Source organism: Corvus cornix, chromosome 3 (genome assembly GCF_000738735.6).
Source record: "Corvus cornix cornix isolate S_Up_H32 chromosome 3, ASM73873v5, whole genome shotgun sequence".
Classification (NCBI taxonomy): domain Eukaryota; kingdom Metazoa; phylum Chordata; class Aves; order Passeriformes; family Corvidae; genus Corvus; species Corvus cornix.
The window spans coordinates 59,989,680-60,000,060 of NC_047056.1; positions in this window are offsets into that span (position 1 = coordinate 59,989,680).

Here is a 10,381-nt window from a genome sequence, read left to right on the forward strand (position 1 = left end):
CTTCCATTTGTCACCACACTCTTTGCCCTATACCTATTGCTTCTGGAGACTACAGGGAGTGCTTATACTGTGATTATACCTCTGCAATTTTTACTAAATTTCTCCCTTGCTTAGGACCAACTCAAGTTACTTCCAATACCTTTTAACAGCTGCATATTACCTTTTTTTTAAGCATTCTGAAGCTGCAATTCATAGTTAATCTGCTATAGACTTAACTAAAAGCTATGTTTGAACCCTTTCTTAGGAATTTTCTTTTTTTCCTGTTTTACTCTAGATTTTTACCACACCGTAACACATGTATGCCATTTATCACAGATACAGAGCATAGTGTTAAATTAATACATGTTCTGAAAGAATTACTTATTATAATAAGTTTATTTTGTTAATACTGGCTTCATAATAGGCTATTTTTTGTCTGTTTTTATATCCAGCTTGGCCAAAAAAACAACAAAACCATACATGGACTGTGAGGTAGATTTTTCAGAAAATTGCTAGCTATGCTGCCACCTAGTGAAGCTGTACCATCTCTGATAATACTTTTGTTCATAAAGAGATTTAACTCCTTTTTCTTGAAGGCAGAAAAAAATATATTTTTAAAGAATGATTTCAATAAAATAACAGGCTAGAAATGTATAAAATGCATTACAATTTTGTTTAAAATGTGGTTTGAAATAGCTAGATACAACTCTTGTACAACGCTAGTGCTTTGAGCTTGGTCACTGTAGTTAATCATTAAATACCTTTTTCCTGTAGGATTGTCCAACAGAAAATAAAATAATAATAATAATAATAATAATAATAATAATAATAATAATAATGCCACTGTACATGTAAGTATCTGTTTCCAATCTTTGTGTTCTCTCTAATGGTTAAAACATCACCGTTTTACCAGCCATCCTGGGTTTGTTCCTTCTCAACTAAAATCAAGGCACTTGTCATTTTCTTTAAGTGAACTAGGTTCTGCTGTAGCTGCAAGACTGAATCCATATGTTTGCCAAACTGTTTTATCTAGAAATCACCTGCCCAACAAGCATATCAGTCCCTGTTTGCAAACACTGTTTTAAGGAAGAAAGACTGCTTGGATTTCATCTAAAAAAATCACAAATTCAGTGGGCTTGAATTTTTTTTTTTTTTTTTTTTTTTTTTTTTTTTTTTTGGTCTGCTGTGCATCTTAGTGCAGGAAAATGCTGAGTAAAATGATGATTACTGGGAAACAACAGCTGATCCACAATGAAATTAATTCTTGCTAAGAGTAGCCAGCATTCCATAAGAACAACCATGACATAACCCTTGTCACCTAACATTTAGAGTCTTTTCCATATATGTGAATGATTATATAACACCTGTGCAATCTTAATGCTCTATTCAAATCCTAGAAATATGTCCTGAAAACCCTCAACCTATACACTTATTATCCCTATAATATATAAAAATAAGCCTAGAAAAATAAAGACAATTGACTGATCATAGCACTATATAATATATATTCCTTTCAGGGTAAATTTTCTTGTTTGCAGCCTGCTGTTAGGGTTGCCTCTTGCTTGTTCTTTGTCTCCATAAAATTGTGTTCCACTTTTTCAAAGGGGAGTCTGCTCTGGCTGCTGAAGCTGGAGCTGATGTGTCCTGAAAGTCTCACATCAGGCTGTTCTGCAGTCTGTTACTCCCATCACCCTCAGATTAAAGATGGTCTAAATCCAGGTAATCTCTTTCCTAGATGAGTCATTGTACATTGTCAGTCTGTGGTTTTCATTCAATAAAGGACAATCAGAATAACTAAGGAACAGGCTGAGCAGATTTATAATGCTGGGAATTTTAACATTTTAGAATGCTAGAAGGTCAATCCAAATTTGGGTATTATCAATTCATTTCATAATCCTCTACTGTATAGAGGACATAAATATATGTAATACTTCTGTAGCTCCCCAGACCAAGTTTCATGAAAGTGTACATCAGTAGAGACACGTCTGTGGCTCACAATAAAAGCATTTCATATTGGAGATAATTTTGTCATCTGTAAGTATTTTAAGGCTGATTTTAAACATGTCTACAGTAAGTTAGCACTCAGGAACCAGGGAGTGTAAGCCAGCATGAGACTTAACAGCCTGAATCTTGAGTAAGATTGGAGTTCATGTGAAATTTAGATTGAGAGAAGCTGAACCAATACTTTTCAACCCTTGTGTTTTGTTTCCTTAGTAAGTTATCATCATACTAATGTATGTACTTCTAAATAACCAGAGAAGTTTGTTTAGTCTTAGGGCTGCATTATATACAGGTAGCCCTACTGGACCCAACTCTGAGTGCTTAAAGCTTTCTCTAGGGGCAGATTTTTAGGGAAGCAGACTATTTTGAGTGTTGAAGTTTCTGGAATATTTGGCTGGCAGCAGTCATAGCAGGAGTTAAACTAAATGGTCAGCCTTACTTTAGGTTGATCATAGCAGTTGTGCAGCTCAGTGATAAGTGTCATCAGCTGCAAAAGCACATGTTCATGGTTACCAAATCCAGCAGCCTGACAGCAGCAAGGCTCCATGTCCCCAGTAGTCACAGGAATGCGTGTGACCCCATAGGTGAGCACGCACATACACTGCCAGCCACACAGAGCAACACAGAAACCACAGCGCTCGCATCCTGTTCCCCTCTGGCTCACCTGTGTAGTTCTGCTAGTGGGAAATGCGTATGTATATATGCAGTGGGAATCCCTCTGGTTGCTGGACTTAGTTAGGCACAGTCCGCTTGGTATATGGCCTTGGATTCTCAGTCTCCCCAGCCGGTGGCACCTGGAACTCCCTTAAACAAACACCCCTGCAGCCCTCAGCACACACACACCATCACATAACCACGTTGTGGATTCCTCCAGCAAAGGAGCTTAGCTGGTGAGTCACGCACCCACATCACTGCTCTCTCTCTTTGTCTTGCAGACATGGGCACCCACATCCTCTCCGTGGCTCCCAAGGCACTTGCCATGCTGACATGCAGACACACAGCCCTGTGATCCATGGTCCTCCTCCAGCTGCTGGCACTTGGACCCATTCATGCACCCAGAGAGGGTGAATAGGTCCAAGTGCCAGCAGCTGGAGCAGGGCCCAGACACACACAGAGTCAAAAATAATTAGAAATTAAACAGAATGAGAAGCCTGCCCTGATGAGGCACATGGTATGGGCAGACAACATACCTCTGTCTCTCTAAGCCTGAAGAGCATTTGATTTTCCAGATCAGATGTAAGGTGAGGTCTTGAGCACCTGTACTCTTTAAAGTACTTTGCAGTTCAGTTTTTGTAAGAGTTGCTACTAATCGTTTTATCCTAGAATTTATTCTAACAAAAGTATCAACTGGTAGAGTTATTTTTCATCTTATCCTCATTAAAACATGTCTGTGTTATTAAGAAATATTGAAGAAAGCTTTTGTGAGCAAAGGCTGCTCTTTTCTATTCAAGGTAGCTAAAAGTAGAATGAGGAGATTGAGAAATTCTTAAGTAGTTTGTTAAACATTTGGGAACCTTCAACACATAATGCTCTTCTAGTTTTAGCTCTTCTAGACCTGCCACTTTCCAATAGGCAATTATCTGCTTTTATTTCTGGTAAATTAGTACAGAATGCAGGATATAATCCTAAATGCAAGATTGTGTGACATCCTGTGAACCAAAGACATGGTCTATAGCAATCTCATATAGCATTCATTTCTCACTTTAGAGAGACACTTCATAACTACTTTTATTTTTTACTTTGAAAAGCTACTAATTAGCAGCAGTAGCCAAGCAGGATACACAACATTCACCAGTATCTCAGTCGACTATTATTTACTTCGTAGTGCATCCACAGTAATGTTATTAACAATAGTGTCTTACACAGATATTATCCCCGAGTTGCAGTTCTGCAGGTGCTAAACTCCTAAGGATAGTGTGCACTTGGCCACATTATTTCTGTTTCCTTGAAATACAATGTTATATGTATTGATTTTGTACTAACAGTATCTAGCCACACTGCTGCATAAAGCTCGTGTCATTTTTAGCCTTCCAAAAATATTTTTTCTCTTTTCGTTCTTGGGAGACTGTGTTAAATTTTTTCCAGTGGTCCAACATTGCAGGGCAGACACGACTTTCCAAAGCAAACACTGTACTGAGAGCTTTGTAAAGATCATTGCTATGAAGTTTTTTCAAAAGAACAAATGGCAGGAGCAGGAAATTCTTGTCTCAGTGGGATGTCTCAGTCTTGCCTGGGTGAGATGTTTGGATTGGCAGTGGTAAAGTTTCAGTGAGGATTGGATGGAGACTCTTGTGCAGTACAATGATATGCTTGTCATTGTGGAGATGCTAGTCCTGTAATTACCAAATGGTTGAATTCAGGTAATATTTCTGCAGATTCCTCTAAAGAAATGGAAAGATAGGATAGCCAATCATGTGAGACCACACGACCAGTGAGACCCCACAGAGGCAGTTCTACACTGAAAACACACAGAGGAGGCTGAAGGGCGGGTAAACTGAGGCAGAAAGAAGGCCACTACTTTGCTAGTGAAAGCATGTAATCTGAATCCAAGCCATATTACTATTACTGCTAGTTCTGCCAGGGTCCCTAAAAGCCGTCTTTGCCAGGACTGCTTGGTAATTTAGTCTGATGCTACATTCTGAGTGGAAAAGATGGAGAAGGTCATACTCCTCAGGCAGGTATTATTGCAAGTCTTCTCCTGATTACACTTGAGAGATGGAAAGACATGGCAGAAATCAGTGTTGGTGCAGCAGCTCAGAATGTGGCACTATCTAAGTGAAAATTCTGTGTAGGAGGATTTCTGGTTGCCAAAACTTACATGAGTAAGAGATGTTCAGTGCAATATCACATGAAGCCACATAAGGCAGGGGAACAGTTTCAGAGGAAAAAGATGGGGGAGCATTATATGTTTTTCAGAACGTTCTCAGAGTATTCATACTTTCCACAGCATCACGTTTCTTCATTCCTTAACTTTGAACTTTTCTGTCCGATCTCCTTGAACATTGCAGACTGCCACCAACATCATCCTGATGCTCTTCTCCCGATCTTGAGAATCTGCAGCCACTTCTGTGCTATGCAATCTTTTAGTAGCTCACTAAATATTCCTCTTTTTACACTCTGCTCCTGTGATTTGCCAGATGCTGAATGCCCAATAAGAGCCATGTTATCATCACAAAAGATAGGCAGTAAGGTGGGAGGGAGAAGCATTTGGCAGCCACACTTTTATACCTTTTGTGAGAAGAGACATCCCTGATGAACAAATGCCTCTTTCAAAATTCTAAATGGAGCAGAGCAAGCTACACACTGGCATCATTCACCAAAATGCTCCCACCTGACATTCTTCGTGTTTGAAAGGCCAGAACTACCTATTCTAAAATGAAAAACATAGTGACTCTGATGCTGGAGCTACAACAGAGTGCTTTCATGTGCAAAAGTTACACTTTGAACCCCCTGCAGAAATGCACAGAGTTTACATATACACGAACAGAGTTACAACAGCTTTTGAAATTAGAGGGTGTATTGACCTAAGCCTGTCACCTTTTCAGTACCTTGTTATTTGTGCATGCTTAGGCATTCAATAAGCAGGACGCTGGAATGGTTGGGTTTTGTATGAGACACACACACACACACACAGTGAGCCATCCAGTTGTCCTGATGAAGTGCAAGGCTTTTGTGCTATGAAACCCAAAGGGCCCCTCACCATACTATTCCACAGAGCTTTACAAGATACTCTATAAATTTCTATGCACTTTTAAAAGAGCATGGATCAAGTTTTGATATTTTTCTCAATATAAAAATGATAATAATTTAAAGTCTGCACTGTACACAGCGCAGACAGGAAAAAGAGGCCACTGTTCTGAATCCAGAGCAACCATACATCCAGAACCCCCTAAGCAAGACTTAGTGTAGGACAAGAAGGAAATGGATTAAGTTTAGTAGCCTGGTTAGGTACAGAAAATCTTTAAATGCAGAGGCATGCATGATCCCTCCAGGACTTAAGAAATATTCTAGTTGAGAGTGAAAAAGACTCAATGTCTATCAAGAAAGTTAACAAAATATTTGTAACAAAACCCAAAACTGACCATATTCCCATCCCAAAACAGGAGTCTCATCTGGAAATCTGACAGATGAAGGAGTTTTGTCTGTATTCTCAGATATCTTTCTATGACAAGAAGACTCTGGTTTTTAGGTGACTTGTTACCGGGCTCCATTCTGATCCTGGCATCATCTCCATACTGCAGTATCTCAGTACCCTTTTCCAAACCACAGGCAGAAGTGTCACACAAATAAAGCATTTTCCAACCCCACATAATAATAAACAAAGAGCTAGAGTGCTATTTTTTCTCTTTTCGTTCTTGGGAGACTGTGTTAAATTTTTTCCAGTGGTCCAATGTTGCAGGGCAGACACGACTTTCCAAAGCAAACACTGTACTGAGAGCTTTGTAAAGATCATTGCTATGAAGTTTTTTCAAAAGAACAAGTCCTCACCTCTTCCCAAAAGTCAAGGACACAAGTCTGTGTAAAGGACACATTGCTCTGTGTAAAACAAATTTGAGGGTGAGCAACCTGGCCTAGTGGATGGTGTCCCTGCAAATGGCAGGGGGTTGAAACTAGATGATCTTAAAGATCTCTTTCAACCCAAATCATTCTATGATTTTATGATTGTATTAAATTCAGAGTGCTTTCAACTGCAGAGAAAACTTTCCATCAGGAGATGGTATCTAGTTGGGCCCAGAAGTGTAGAGGCCGCAGGAATTAACTACCCAGCAGTCATGTCAGGGTGCCAGTCTTCCAAAACAGCAGGCAGTGCAAATGGACATGAGTGTGTATGAACTTAATGTGCTGTGGAGTTTGTATTCCTACAGACAAAGCTCACAAAGGTCTGTGCTTTCTCACCAGGTGATCAGAAGTGAGCCATGCACGTGAGCAGAACCAGCACTCAGTATGAGCAAGGAGACTTCCAGATCTATTTAAACTGATCTATTCCCAGACTATCATGACCTCCCTTCCCTGCATCTGTTACCAGCTCCTCTTGTCATATCCAGTGGTAAACTTGATTGTACACAATGAGAACAAAAAGTACACATCACTAACTTCTGCTCTGCCAATTTAACTTCATGGGTTAAAACACATTTAAACCATGAAAACTGGTTTAAAAAAAGAAAAACAAACAAACGAATCCTTAGACTCTAGTGATCTTTCCTCATCTATTTTTCCAAAACAGATATTAAAGCTATAATGGTAGATAACAGGGATTCCTTCCATGATGCAAGACTAGAGGATATCTTCTCTGCTTAATATTTTATCATCATTTTTCAGAATTCAGAACAAGAGTTTTTTAATAAATGCAGATGGAAAAACATGATCATAAAGCTTAGTGGTAAAGATTAGTGGTAAATTCAGAAACCTCTTTGTAATCAGGTGATGTAAAAGTAACATAGTTATGGTTGCCACCAGCAAAATAAAGTGTTTTACAAAAACAAAGGAAAGAAGGTAGGTGCTTTTCATTTACCTACCCTTGAAGCAGGTAAATATCAGCTGGGTTTGGATTGAAAGAGTACCCTACATGCAAACTGAAATGTCAGGCCTTAAAACAACTTCTCATCTGATTATTTTTGCTTTAAATTTAGTAATTAATTATAAATTAATTCTAAATTTGTTTTTTTTTTAAAAAAAGCAGTTTAGACAGTTTATAACTTTTAAGGCATTTTATTATTGAGACAGAAAAGGCTGATCTTAAATACCAAGACTACCACCCTGCCAAATTTCAAATCACTTATTTTAATGTCTTCTTTGCAAGCACTAAAACAAGCCCTCTACGGAAATTCTTTTGGCCTCAAGCTTTTGGTGTCCAAAAAGTGTTTGTACACTACTGGTTTAACGTTTAGGTTGCCTTGTTTGGAGTCAGTATTTGGACTTTATGACCCTCGTGTGTCCCTTCTAACTCAGAATGTTCTGCGACTCTATGGTCCAAGTCCATTTTCTGAAACAGACTTCAGAATTTTACAAAGTTGGGTTGTTTTTTCCTTTATAACCTGAAATAAATATAATCCCGCTGCTGATTTTAACATACGGAATATTTGAGGGTCGACATATGTGTACATTTTTTCCAGATATAGAATGACTGGAAAAGTTTTGTGAAAAGTTAATGAAATATGATATCCTTACATTAGAGGTGAATCACGTTTTCTGATAAAACTAGTAATGTGAGGCTGCAAAATTCCAGGAGCATTAGGAAGTCTGTGCTAATAATAAATTATTTTGACTGCAGTTGAAATCTTAGTATGCATATAAATAAATTAATCAATAAGAGAGCCCACTGAGACTATAGCAAAGTCAATTAATGCATAATTTTGCATGTAATTAGGAAAACACCAGTCATCGAAAGAATAACTGGCAAGTGTCCTGCATCAGAGCTTTAGCAGTTAACACATGGCTTAGTTAACATTTACTTCTACCAGTCTACTGGGCCAGTTTCCATGACCCCCATATATGTTAAGAAAAAGTGTAAATAAAACTATAGCTTTAGCTATCACTGCTGATAAAACTATAGAACTTATCTCCATTCTTTCAAGCAGCAGCTCGTGTTCTTTTTATTGGAGAAGCATAACTTAAAAGAAAGATCTGCTCTGGGAATATTTAAAGCATCTCTACTTCAGAAGTTAGATATCTCTTTCTTTACCAGTACTGTAATTATCAGGGCATCAGATACTGTTTATGCCACTGAAATATTAGATTTGTTCTGATGCAGACTATTTTAGTGTGGGTTGAACTTTTCAATAAAGGCAAGGGAGAAAATCTATCCACACTGAAATATTGTTATCAACTGTCATGATTTCTCACCAAGGTAAATCAATTCACCACCTCTAGAAGGTGTTACACACTGAACTGACAGTCACAGGGATTTGATGAACACAGCAATGTGGACAAAGTCCTTATCTGTGCCATGGAGAATACACAGCTTTACTTCAGTGTTGCCACACTAGAGTCCAAAGTCTCAGGTGTAATCCGAACTAGCTTTTGATTATAGTACTTCATTAAGTTCAAATCATCAATAACATGCAGTACAGGGGCTAGCACTATGCTTCCAGGCTTTTGCTCCCTTCCCTAAAACAGCTTTGTCTGAAACTAGCACAGCAGAGCATGGCTTCATCCCTTGCTTCAACAAGAGCTGAATATAAAATATTTTTGCTAATTAACAGTGTCAGTGACATGGGAAATGTCAGCAGAACAATTACACATTGTATTCTGAACAATATTTATAAAATAAGGCCTGGTTTTCTGCAGGAGAGGATCCAGCAGACAAGTACAAGAACACAGCTTTTTTTTTTTTCTTGGAAGTCCATGAAACCCAACAGTTTATTATTGTTGACTCTTTCAAAAGACATAAGGGCACCCTTCAACCACACAATATCAGAACTGGAGGAAAATAGCTAGGAAGAATTCATTGTCAATAAAAACTGCAGTAAAACCCCTGTTTTGTTACCACTTGCTTATGTCGAATGAGGCTGTTGGCTCCAACAGTGTTCTATGATACTTTTTACTGTGCCAAAATTCTATAAAGTTTAGTCACTCTTTGATTTAATCAAAACCAACAATACAATTCTTTTACTTTATCCTTCCAAATAGGGAACAATAGCCAGTTATTTCCAAAAAACTCCTACTGTAAATAAGATGATATGACAACATTGCACACACACGCACAAACACAGTCAGCTGGAGGTATATGGGGTCTATTTTCTGAAATTTGCTGTCTGTACAGCAAAGAAGGATGAGATGGTTGTGAAACAGTTCTTAAACTAACCCAGTTTATACCTCAGAATTTTAGAGCAATGCAGAATTAGCTGTGGCTTCTTCCCTAATTCATTTCCTAGCAGGGATATGCATTATTGAGGTATTGGTGAAAAGCTGTTAATCTCTTTGGAGCAGTTTGGTGTCAAGACTTTAATGTCAAGAGATCCTAAGTCAAAACTGGAAATATAGCTCATTATTTCCTCTCAGTAAAACTAGATTTGCAGACAGCTTTGTGAAAAAAAATTGACAATATAGTTGATAACATGCATCTCTAAAAACACTTCTTAAAATGATAGACTAAGAGTGACAGAAATATTGTTGTATGGTAGCATTTGAAACTTCATTTGGTAGTCACTATGCTACCCTTTGATTGCCTTGATTGAATTTTTAATTATACAGGTAATAACTGTCCACACTGATTATTTTTAGCCCTTTAAGATACAGCTGAGTTTTAGATGCTTCATAAACTTTAAGACTGTAAAAACACATTCAGCCTTCTAATCTTAATATCTGTGTATCCCTGGCAATTAGGATCACAGACAACCCTTAGCTGACACAGGACAAGGCAATATGAAGGACAAAGCAATCCTGAGGTGGTCAGATTTTT